The sequence below is a fragment of the Bombina bombina genome, chromosome 7 (genome assembly GCF_027579735.1).
Source record: "Bombina bombina isolate aBomBom1 chromosome 7, aBomBom1.pri, whole genome shotgun sequence".
Taxonomy (NCBI): domain Eukaryota; kingdom Metazoa; phylum Chordata; class Amphibia; order Anura; family Bombinatoridae; genus Bombina; species Bombina bombina.
This window is the reverse complement of record NC_069505.1, coordinates 375,298,219-375,310,271: the sequence shown is the minus strand read 5'-3', so window position 1 is coordinate 375,310,271 and position 12,053 is coordinate 375,298,219. Positions and strand designations below refer to the sequence as shown.

Below are 12,053 nucleotides of genomic sequence, written 5' to 3'. Positions count from 1 at the left end.
ACACAGTCAAGACATCCAGTGCCTGAAGCAGCAAAGCAACCACAAAACATCAGTGAAACTCCACCATGTTTGACTGTAGAGACTGTATTCTTTTCTTTAAAAGCCCCATTTCTTTTCTGAAAACAGTAGAATGATGGGCTTTACCAAAAAGATGTAATTTTGTTTTGTCTGTCCACAGCACATTCTCCCAAAATTATTTTGGCTTCCTCAGGCTTTTTATGTTTCTGTGTCAGCAGTGGGGCCTCCTGGGTCTCCTACTATAGTGTCCCTTTTCATTCAGAAAACCCTGTGCCTGAAGGTCAGCTTGCATTACTGTGGAAGTTGATTGAGGTTTTTTATCCACCATTCGAACAATCCTTCATTGCAATCTTTGATCAATTTTTCTCTTTCGCCAACGTCCAATTTTTCTCTTTCGTCTGACAATGTTGCGCACAGTGGACACAGGAACATTAAAATCTCTGGAGATGGACTTGTAACCTTGAGATTCTCCATGCTTTTCCATAATTTTTGTTCTCAAATCCTGAGACAATTCTTTGCTGCTCTTTCTCTTCTCCATGCTCAGTGTGGCACACAGAGACACACAACAGAAAGGTTGAGTCAATTTTTCACCAACTGGTTGCCGGTGTGATTTCTATATTGTCAGCCCTTGTTAATTGATACAGGTGAGTTTAATTACAAAATACAGGAGCATCACAACTTGGAATGCAATTATTTCTTACAATTTTTTCTTACAATTTTGAGAAGGTGCCAATAATTTTGTCCAGTCCATTTTTGGAGTTTTGCGTGGAATGAGTCAGATTTGGCTTTTTTTCCCCACCACTTTTTTTGTGTCATACCAATACAAACAAAAATAAATAAAAATGAGAATGCCTGGGCGTGTCCGGGCGATGGCCATGCTTGGTCATAAAAACAGAAGCTCCTGATATCTCATGGACAAACCTACAATTATCGGAAATTATATTGCTAATCTATCTAAGTATTGTACTGATACAGCCTTATGAAGCGTTACCAGTTGATAGATTCCTCTATCATGCCATTCACATTATTTGGGGCTTTGATCAAGACTGTTTAGTAGCTGAGGCGGCGGCCTATTACAATCGCTAAACCCCGGGCAATTCAGGAATATCAAGTTTTAGACACTCATCACTCATCTGTACAGAACATTGTCTGTCAGCTGAAATGGAGGCAGTGGAACAGTGGGAACAGAGGACCCAGATACTCATTGATCAGCACTTTGCCGATCTGCAAGAGAGTCTAAGATGTGTATTGACACTGGCGGAGCAACATGTGCTGGGGAACTATGCCCTCCCGCAGAGACAGAGAGCCGAGACACCTGCTTTCCTGGAGGATGTGCCTTCTTCAGCCCTGCGTAATTCGCAGCAGGTCTCCCCACGTGGGAACCAAGATCGGAAGACTACTGGACATTTGACTGCCCACGAGAACAGGAATAGCATGGAGTCCAACTCACAGCCTTGCTCCTCAGCCCTTCACTCGCCTGACATAACTCTGCACATGCAAGGGATGAAAGATGTGGGGAAACATCAGTATACCATTACGAAGCGTTATGGGATATCGCTACCAGCCGAGACTCGACCCATCACTAACGGGGGCAAGATTGGGACACTACTATTATGGATCCCATGCTCCAAACTAAAAAGGGTATTTAACGTTCGCTGCTGGGACTTACTCGATACCATATGCCCGCTTAATACCCTCATCAGAACTGGCATAGGCTGAGGTATTTTTAGACTGGGACAAAACTGGGGTCTTTATCAGACTGACTCGACATCAGCTTAAATGATCAACTGTAAGGGTTCCCCCATATACTTCAACACTGAGTGACCTGTTTTTTTTTTTTTTTTTGCTTTTTCCGTGTTTATAGCTATTCATATTTCATGCATATCAGATTGCATCTCTATGATAGAGTTCGCAATGCAGAATAATGAGGGTGTCTTCAGGTGCATTATATTTGGGCGGTACATATGTGTTTAGTCTAGCTTCTATATGGGGAGGTTTGCACTCTATTCAAATTACCTTACAACAGACCTGTCAGGTAGATTATGCTACATTGTAGATGGGGGCTAATGAACTTAGGTCTAAGAATCTCAGCAGCTCTCATATAACTCTTCCCCCTTTTTGAGATACAAGAGAGGGATTGCACATTGCTCATCTCGGGCTAAGAGAGCCACCAGGTATTCACTGCCTGGAGTTTTGGCTCCCAGATAGTTCATAGAGAAAACGAATATGTAGATTCTTATATGGGAATTGCAATCTTCTATGTGTGTAGCAGAGTATAAAATCCATATTAGTCAGCTGATTTTCACTGTTATCCCTTGTGACTAATGTTAAGTCTCCTGTTTACTCTTACTAGGTCACATGATGCTGAGAACTAATTATGTATCCTGGTCATATGTTTACTTGTGCTCTGTTTTTTTTTTCTCTATTATATTATATACTCTAGAAATGCTCACCTCCACTAGCACATATCAGGTAGTAAGAAAAACTGGTTCTCTTGGTATATTAGTGGATCATAGCTACAAGTTCTTATTCAGCTAATACTATTCTGGTGCACTATATACTTATTGACAATTTATATGTAGGAAGTCCTGAGCCCTTATCCTGATTGGGGTCACCAGTCTGAAGTCATGTATACCCACCCCATATTGTACACCCTCTGATAATATATACTCGGTCGTCACCTACTGGGAGGTGATATGAACTAAGCCTACCATTTCTAAAGTTACTGGATGCACCCACATTACTGTTCTAATACATGAAGACTTTCTGTCTGATGCCTTTACAAGACACCTTATCATCTATGACTATTGTTCACTATGCCTAATCACATGGTTTAATTACTTCCCTTCTTTTTCAGTACTTATGGGGAATGCATGTTGTAGTTAATTGTTATTTGGTTTATACCTGTTGGTCATTATTCTATAATCTTAATCCTAATGCTTATACTAGATGTATGTACAGTAAATCTTCATTTCAGGTCCTCCCCACACAAAAGTTTTATATGAGCCAATGCATGTTCCTCAGATATCAAGCCCCAGCCTATGTATCCTCTTATCCTGCCAGCTACAATGAGACGTATATATCCCCAACATCATAACTGTCTAGATCTCAGTAGAGTGACCAAGTAGACTAAGCCCCCAGCATGTACATCACAGTCATTCTTTTACATACTATGATGTAGCATGATAAGGTATATTTTATGCCATTAACTACATTTGCCATCATTACCTCACGCAACACTTGGCTACGAAATATTCATATTCTCAGCATGAGACCTCATATAAGCTTACTCTTATGTACATATTGCCTTATATTTATATCAATGGTAGTTTTCAGATTCCCTATATATTTCAGCTCTCTTATTTTTCAGAAACTAGTACACAACAGGAGCTTTCTTCTACACACAGAATACTGATATAAGCCATACCTTTTGGCTTTTATATGAACATCTCAAATGTCCCTCCTGCTCCTTATACTTGAATTATTTTAACCTCACCAGGTATCAACAAGAAGGTACCCTTACGATAAGCTCCCAACTACTATTGCTCAATATTACCCAAAGTATAGCTTCATGGAGACTATTCCCACATAACGGCTTAGTAAATAACCTTTTACACTGGTGTAACGGCATAATTGTTCGTCTCCTCATTAGCTACAGCATCTACTATTTTCCTGATTTGGTATTTCTTACCAGATTATCTGGGACAGCCTGGCTCATATATTTGTTCCATGTGAATTGTAGTTATATCAACTCTAAGCAACCCCAGTTTTATAGTTATTGCCACTGCTATTTCCCTAAATTGCATCTGCATATGTCATGTTCTAAGGTTACAACACTTTTACTCACTACTGTCTAAATTAGTATACCCATCCCCCTATTCATATAAAAGCCACCATCATAATCTTATAGCTGAAAGGTTAAATTCTGGCTCATGCTCACATATATTTTACATACTAAATTGGATGACATATGACTCATTACTGGATAAGCTCTGTGATGACATCTATTTTCTCATCAAGTTCTCCTGACACGCCCCCCCTCCCAATCTTCTAGCAGCTATCGCCTGCTGACCTACCCTTACCCGTTTTCATATGGTCCATTAGTGACTTCCACGTAACTACTAACCTCTGTTTTATACCCTGTTTATCTGGTCCATGAGGGGCCTATACTGTAGTTACCCCAATTATATACTTATTAAGAAAATAGTTTCACTGGTGTTGATATCACTTTACTGTAGGCATTCCCTTTCCTACTATTCTTGAAATGTTGTATATCTCTGACTTGCAAGTTTTGATTGGTGTACAGTTTTTGTTCTTGAAATAAGGCATTAGCCTACTGTATAATCATTGTACTGTCTTGACTTATCAAAACCTTATGTTCTCATTCTAATTGTCAATGTACAAAAAACCTCAATAAAAAATATTGTTTAAAAAAAAAAAAAAATGAGAATGCCTAAACATTTTTAATTGCAACAATTTTCTGGGTGATGTGGTGCATATTATCTGACAGAAATGCAGGGGTGCCAATATTTTTGGCAATGACTGTGTGTGTATGTATACAGGTGGCCCTCGGTTTACGATGGTTCAATTTGCGCCGTTTCAGAATAATGCCCTTTTTTTTGCTATTGAAAAGCATTGACTGCTATTGAAAGCATTAGCACATGCATACATTAAAATAGCCAGTAGGTGGAGCTGTCCGCTTGTGTTGCAGCAAACACATGCAAAGAAAAGCAAGACAGACATGATCAATGGATCAGCTTTCAAAGGAACAAGATCTAGCAGCCACTTCCCTTAGCTGCAGACTCAATGCAGAGAACTGTTTGCGGAAAAAGGCAAGTAAAAAACGTTTTTGTTCATTAAACTTAGTTTGATGATGATACAGTCTGTTGTGTGATTAAACACAGGCAGGCTAATCAGTGTATAACCAGACCTGAGCAATGGATCCGTTTTTAAAGGAACAAGATCTAGCAGCCACTTCCCTTGCAGAAAAATGCAAGTAAAAAAACTTTTTTCTACATTAAACTTAGTTTGATGATGATACAGTCAGTTGTGTAATTATTTAGTTTTTGTTCATTAAACTTTGTTCATTAAACTTAGATTGATGATACAGTCTGTTATGTGATTATTTTGTTTTTGTTCATTAAACTTAGATTGATGATGATACAGTCTGTGTTTGTGTGATAATTTTGTTAGGTGCGGTTTAGCAAATGTTTTTGTTTATTAAACTTAGTTTGATGATGATACAATCTACAGTATATTTTTAGGTTTATAATGCTGTTTACCATTTAAAGTCTTCATTTCAAAGCTTTAAAAATAATGTATTAGGTGTTACTTATGTCAATTTTGAGAGGGGCCTGGAACCTATCTCCCTCACTTCCCATTGACTTACATTATAAACTGGGTTTCAATTTACAACGGTTTCGATTTACAATCATTCCTTCTGGAACCTAACCCTGGCGTAAACTGAGGGCTACCTGTATATGTATATAGGGTCTGCCACAAGTCCCGCATGGTGTCGGATATGGGAAACATCTTCTTAAAAATAGGAGGGGGAGCGAACGGAATACCTGGTCTATCCCACTCCTTAGAAACAATGTCCGAAATCCTCTTAGGGACCGGAAAAACATCAGTGTAGACAGGAACCTCTAAATATTTGTCCATTTTACACAATTTCTCTGGAACTACAATAGGGTCACAATCATGCAGAGTCGTTAAAACCTCCCTGAGCAATAAGCGGAGGTGTTCTAGCTTAAATTTAAATGCCATCATATCTGAATCTGTCTGAGGGAACATCTTTCCTGAATCAGAAATCTCTCCCTCAGACAGCAAATCCCTCATCCCTACCTCAGAATATTGTGAAGGTACATCGGATACGGCTACTAAAGTGTCAGAAGGCTCAGCATTTTTTCTTTACACAGAGCTACTGCGCTTCCCTTGCAACCCAGGCAGTTTAGATAAAACCTCTGTGAGGGTAGTATTCATAACTGTGGCCATATCTTGGAAGGTGAAATAATTAGACGCACTAGAGGTACTTGGCGTCACTTGTGCGGACGTTACTGGTTGTGACTCATTGGGGAGAACTAGATGGCATAACCTGATTTCCTTCTGTCTGAGAATCATCCAGTGCCATACTCTTATAAGTCAAAATATGCTGTTTGCAATTTATAGACATATCAGTACATGTGGGACACATTCTAAGAGGGGGTTCCACAATGGCTTCTAAACATATTGAGCAAGGAGTTTCCTCAATGTCAGACATGTTGAACAGGCTAGTAATGAGACAAGCAAGCTTGGAAAACACTTTATTCAGTGAAAAAAACCAACAATTTAATAAATGGTACTGTGCCTTTAAGAGAAAAAAAGGCATACACAAACTGCAAAACTGCTTAAAAATACCCCAAATTTCTCGATTTTTTTACAGCAGATTCAATAAGCTTTAGCAAGATTGCACCACAAGCAAATTAAACAATTAACCCCAAAATATGGAAACCGGATTGACAAAGTGCCAAAAACCGGTAAAAACCCTGTCAGCACCTTGCCACAGCTCTGCTGTGGCGCCTACCTGCCCTTAGGGATTGGTAATGTGGGGATAAAGCTTCGATTTGGCCCAAGAAGTTCACCAGGACCCTCCGGTGTTGTAGCTTGCTGCTTGTCAAGAGAAAACAACTGCGCAACTGAGGCGCAAAAACATAATTTATGCTTACCTGATAAATTTATTTCTCTTGTGGTGTATCCAGTCCACGGATCATCCATTACTTGTGGGATATTCTCCTTCCCAACAGGAAGCTGCAAGAGGATCACCCACAGCAGAGCTGTCTATATAGCTCCTCCCCTAACTGTCACTACCAGTCATTCAACCGAAGACAAGCAAGAGAAAGGAGAAACTATAGGGTGCAGTGGTGACTGTAGTTTAAAAATAAAAAACACCTGCCTTAAAATGACAGGGCGGGCCGTGGACTGGATACACCACAAGAGAAATAAATTTATCAGGTAAGCATAAATTATGTTTTCTCTTGTAAGGTGTATCCAGTCCACGGATCATCCATTACTTGTGGGATACCAATACCAAAGCTATAGGACACGGATGAAGGGAGGGACAAGGCAGGCGCTTAAACGGAAGGCACCACTGCCTGCAAGACCTTTCTCCCAAAAATAGCCTCCGAAGAAGCAAAAGTATCAAATTTTAAAAACCCATGTGGAAGCTACCGCTCTAGTAGAATGAGCTGTAATCCTTTCAGGAGGCTGCTGGCCAGCAGTCTCATAAGCTAAGCGTATTTTACTCCTTAGCCAAAAGAAAGAGAGGTTGCCGAAGCCTTTTGGCCTCTCCTCTGTCCAGAGTAGACAACAAACAATGCAGATGTTTGACGAAAATCTTTAGTAGCTTGTAAATAAAACTTTAAAGCACGAACCACGTCAAGATTGTGTAAAAGACGTTCCTTCTTTGAAAAAGGATTAGGACACAGTGATGGTACAACAATCTCCTGATTGATATTTTTATTAGATACCACCTTAGGTAAAAAAACAGGTTTGGTACGTAACACTACCTTATCTGCATGAAAAATGAGATAAGGGGAATCACATTTTAAAGCAGATAACTCAGAAACTCTTCGAGCTGAGGAGATAGCTACTAAAAACAGAACCTTCCAGGATAAGAGCTTAATATCTATGGAATGCAAAGGTTCAAACGGAACCCCTTGAAGAACCTTAAGAACTAAATTTAAACTCCAAGGCGGAGCAACAGGTTTAAACACAGGCTTGATTCTGACTAAAGCCTGACAAAACGCCTGCACGTCTGGAACCTCAGCCAGACGTTTGTGCAAAAGAATAGACAGAGCAGAAATCTGTCCTTTTAAGGAACTAGCTGACAAACCCTTCTCCAATCCTTCTTGAAGAAAAGATAATATCCTAGGAATCCTGACCTTACTCTATGAGTAACCCTTGGATTCACACCAATGAAGATATTTACACCATATCTTATGATAGATTTTCCTGGTGATAGGCTTTCGCGCCTGTATTAAGGTATCAATGACCGACTCGGAGAAACCACGCTTTGATAAAATCAAGCGTTCAATCTCCAAGCAGTCAGCCGCAGAGAAATTAGATTTGGATGGTTGAAAGGACCCTGAAGTAGAAGGTCCTGCCTCAGAGGCATAGTCCATGGTGGAAAGGATGACATGTCCACCAGATCTGCATACCAAGTCCTGCGTGGCCACGCAGGTGCTATCAAAATTACTGATGCTCTCTCCTGTTTGATCCTGGCAATCAGACGAGGGAGCAGAGAAAATGGTGGAAACACATAACCCAGGTTGAAGGACCAAGGCGCTGCTAGAGCATCTATTAGCGCTGCCTTGGGATCCCTGGACCTGGATCCATAACAAGGAAGTTTGGCGTTCTGGCGAGACGCCATGAGATCCAGTTCTGGTTTGCCCCAACGTTGAATCAACTGTGCAAACACCTCCAGATGGAGCTCCCACTCCCCCGGATGAAAAGTCTGACGACTTAGAAAATCTGCCTCCCAGTTCTCTACTCCTGGGATATGGATAGCTGATAGATGGCAAGAGTGAATCTCTGCCCATTGAATTATCTTTGAAACCTCCAACATCGCTAGGGAACTTCTTGTTCCCCCTTGATGGTTGATGTAAGCTACAATCGTGATGTTGTCCGACTGAAATCTGATGAACCTCACTGCCGCTAGCTGAGGCCAAGCCTGAAGAGCATTGAATATCGCTCTTAGTTCTAGAATGTTTATTGGAAGGAGTGCCTCCTCCTGAGTCCACAACCCCTGAGCCTTCAGAGAGTTCCAGACTGCACCCCAGCCCCGAAGGCTGGCATCTGTTGTTACTAATGTCCAATCTGTCCTGCGGAAGGTCATACCTTTGGACAGATGGACCAGAGATAGCCACCAGAGAAGAGAATCCCTGGTTTCTTGATCCAGATTTAGTAGAGGGGACAAATCTGTGTAATCCCTATTCCACTGACTGAGCATGCAGAGTTGCAGCGGTCTGAGATGTAGGCGGGCAAACAGAACTATGTCCATTGCCGCTACCATTAAGCCGATTACTTCCATACACTGAGCCACCGAAGGGTGAGAAGTATAATAAAGAACACGGCAGGAATTTAGAAGTTTTGACAACCTGTCCTCTGTCAGGTAAATCCTTATTTCTACAGAATCTATCAGAGTTCCCAGGAAGGAAACTCTTGTGAGAGGGGATAGAGAACTCTTCTTTTCGTTCACTTTCCACCAATGAGACCTCAGGAATGCCAGAACAATGTCCGTATGGGACTTGGCAATTTGGAAATTCGACGCCTGTATCAGAATGTCGTCTAAGTAAGGGGCTACTTCTATGCCCCGCGGCCTTAGGACCGCCAGAAGTGACCCCAGAACCTTCGTAAAGATTCTTGGTGCCGTAGCTAACCCAAAGGGAAGAGCCACAAACTGGTAATGCCTGTCTAGGAAGGCAAACCTGAGAAACCGATGATGATCTTTGTGTATCGGAATGTGAAGATAAGCATCATGTATTGTCATGTATTGACCCTCCTGGATCATAGGTAGGATGGTTCGAATAGTCTCCATCTTGAATGATGTGACCCTGAGAAATTTGTTTAGGATCTTGAGTTCTAAGATTGGTCTGACGGTTCCCTCTTTCTTGGGAACCACAAAGAGATAAGAATAGAAGCCTTGCCCCTGTTCCTCCTTTGGAACTGGGTGGATCACTCCCATAACTAGGAGGTCTTGAACACGATGTAAGAATGCCTCTCTCTTTATCTGGTCTGCAGATAATTGTGAGAGGTGAAATCTTCCTTTTGGGGAAGAAGCTTTGAAGTCCAAAAGATATTCCTGGGACACAATTTCCAACGCCCAGGGATCCTGGACATATTTTGCCCAAGCCTGGGCGAAGAGAGAAAGTCTGCCCCCTACTAGATCCATTACCGGATCGGGGGCTGATCTTTCATGCTGTCTTAGAGGCAGCAGCAGGCTTCTTGGCCTGCTAATCTTTGTTCCAGGCCTGGTTAGGTCTCCAGACCGGCTTGGACTGGGCAAAATTTCCCTCTTGTTTTGCATTAGAGGGAGTTGATGCCGCGCTTGTCTTAAAGTTTCGAAAGGCACGAAAATTAGTTTGTTTGGTCCTTAATTTATTAGACCTATCCTGAGGAAGGGCATGACCTTTTCCTCCAGTAATATCAGAAATGATCTCCTTCAGTCCAGGCCCGAATAGGGTCTGCCCCTTGAAGGGAATGTTGAGAAGCTTAGAATTTGAAGTAACGTCAGCTGACCAGGATTTAAGCCATAGCGCCCTACGCGCCTGTATAGCAAAACCTGAGTTCTTAGCCATTAGTTTGGTTAAATGAACAACGGCGTCAGAAACAAATGAATTGGCTAGCTTAAGCGCTTTAAGCTTGTCAAGTATATCATCCAATGGAGTTTCTACCTGTAAGGCCTCTTCCAGAGACTCAAACCAGAAGGCCGCAGCAGCAGTGACCGGGGCAATGCATGCAAGAGGCTGGAGAATAAAACCTTGTTGAATAAACATTTTCTTAAGGTAACCCTCTAACTTTTTATCCATTGGATCTAGGAAAGCACAACTGTCCTCGACGGGAATAGTTGTACGCTTAGCTAGGGTAGAAACTGCTCCCTCCACCTTAGGGACCGTTTGTCATAAGTCCCGTGTAGCGGCATCTATTGGAAACATTTTCTTAAAAATAGGAGGGGGAGAGAACGGTACACCTGGTCTATCCCATTCCTTAGTAATAATTTCTGAAAACCTTTTAGGTATTGGAAAAACATCAGTGTAAACAGGCACTGCATAGTATTTATAAAATCTACACAATTTCTCTGGCACTATAATGGTGTCACAGTCATCCAGAGTAGCTAAAACCTCCCTGAGCAACACGCGGAGGTGTTCAAGCTTAAATTTAAATGTAGACATATCAGAATCAGGTTGAAGCATCTTCCCTGACTCAGAAAAATCACCCACAGAAAGAAGCTCTCCTGCCTCAGCTCCTGCATATTGTGAGGCGATATCAGACATAGCTACTAAAGCGTCAAAGAGCTCTGTATTTTTTCTAGTCCCAGAGCTGTCTCGCTTTCCTTGTAACCCTGGTAGTTTGGACAATACCGCTGTAAGGGTATGATCCATAACTGCCGCCATGTCTTGTAAAGTAAACGCCATGGGCACGCTAGATGTACTTGGTGCCACTTGAGCGGGAGTCCCTTGAGCGGGAGTCAAAGGTTCTGACACGTGGGGCGAGTTAGTCGGCATAACTTCCCCCTTGTCAATTTCCTCTGGTGATAAATCTTTTAAAGACAGAATATGATCTTTATAACAAAGTAAAATCAGTACATTTGGTACATATTCTAAGAGGGGGTTCCACAATGGCTTCTAAACATAATGAACAAGGAGTTTCCTCTATGTCAGACATGTTTAAACAGACTAGCAATGAGACCAGCAAGCTTGGAAAACACTTTGATAAATGTAAACAAGCAAAAAATAAAAACGGTACTGTGCCTTTAAGAGAAACAAATTTTGTCAGAAATTGAAAAACAGTGATAAAAAGCAGTAAATCTTACGAAATTTTTACAGTGTGTATAATAGACTAACAGAGCATTGCACCCACTTGCAAATGGATGATTAACCCCTTAGTTTCAAAACCGGATTAAAAAAACGATATAAACGTTTTTTTAACAGTCACAACAAACTGCCACAGCTCAGCTGTGGCCCTACCTGCCCATACAATGACTTTTGAAGGCACAAAACCCCTTTGTAGAGGTCCTAAGTGTTCAGGGACTCCTTCAGGGAAGCTGGAAGTCTCAAGCTGCAAAAACTACTGCACGATTTAGGCCTGAAATTAGGCCCCTCCCAACCTGTACTCACAGTGAGAGGACCATAAAAAAACTATCCCTAGGCAAAATCTAGCCAGCCATGTGGAAAAAACTGGGCCCCAATAAAGTTTTATCACCAATATGTAGAAAAAAACGTTTAAACACTTCCAGCAAACGTTATCTTATTTTCAGTAATGTGAGAAAGTAATAAGAA

The 12,053-nt window shown here is 41.4% G+C and overlaps 1 protein-coding gene across 2 annotated transcripts in view; it reads right to left on the bottom strand.

The window, feature by feature from the left end:
- ATG7 (autophagy related 7) overlaps window positions 1-12,053 on the bottom strand; it is a 582,165-nt gene that overhangs the window by 217,669 nt on the left and 352,443 nt on the right. The gene's annotated exons all lie outside the window — the stretch shown is intronic.